The sequence below is a fragment of the Fragaria vesca genome, linkage group LG6 (assembly GCF_000184155.1).
Source record: "Fragaria vesca subsp. vesca linkage group LG6, FraVesHawaii_1.0, whole genome shotgun sequence".
Lineage (NCBI taxonomy): Eukaryota > Viridiplantae > Streptophyta > Magnoliopsida > Rosales > Rosaceae > Fragaria > Fragaria vesca.
Window position 1 is genome coordinate 7,826,415 of NC_020496.1, and position 929 is coordinate 7,827,343.

The window sequence follows — 929 nt, forward strand, 5'->3', positions numbered from 1 at the left end:
CTTTGCTCTAAAGAGAGATCTAGTTGTTTTGTCTAAAACAAGATGACAAATATGTGTTAAGAGATGGAGTTCCCATCTAAGTACAATTAGACGCATCAATGTATTCAACACAATACGAAAGACTTGACATCTCATTCGCTATGAAAAGTTGTAAAGCTAAGTGTAGCTATGCGCCCACGCAACGCCAATGTAATGGCAGTAACTCCTTTTTCAATACTTAATGGTATGAAAGGTTGAGGCTTATTCTATCCCTACATAAGAAAGACACATCAAAAGCGAAATCAGAATCTGTCAAGTTTTGTAGGTCAACTTCCACGGGACCTATTGGAAATCTCACTCACTGGAAAATAGTGAAATTGGTACCATTGGAAAGGTCTATGTGTCTACTTTCCAGAGACACCAACCATTTGATCATACCTATCATATTAAGTGAGTTATGGCCGTTTTCGTAAAGTATGACGAATCTGTCCGAGAATCTGATTTTGGCAAAACAGTCAACTTCGACGGGATTTTGTGAACAGCTCCTGATGAACCAGAATGTGTGTAATATACGGTTGGAAAGCTAAATGAGTCTAGTTTCCAAAAACTGTTTACGGTTCGTTCATATGTATTTCCTAGAGAAAGTTACGACTGTTCTAGTAATTGAAGGTCATGCTGCGCGGAAACCTGATTTCCTGCACGAACTTATGTTTTGAGTTCACAAGCGACCTTCTCCTCAAGATCTAAGTGTAAAAGATCATTTGAGGACAATACGACATGATTTAGTTAATCATTGCCCAATGCCACATTTGAAGACATGTTAAAAAGCATTGACATGCTAAGTTGTTGAAACTTCCGTGATTAGTAAGAATCAGGAAGAGCCCTATGATTGATGTAAAGATCAGGGGGGATGCGAACTTCAGGGGGAGTCTAGCACATACATACATGTC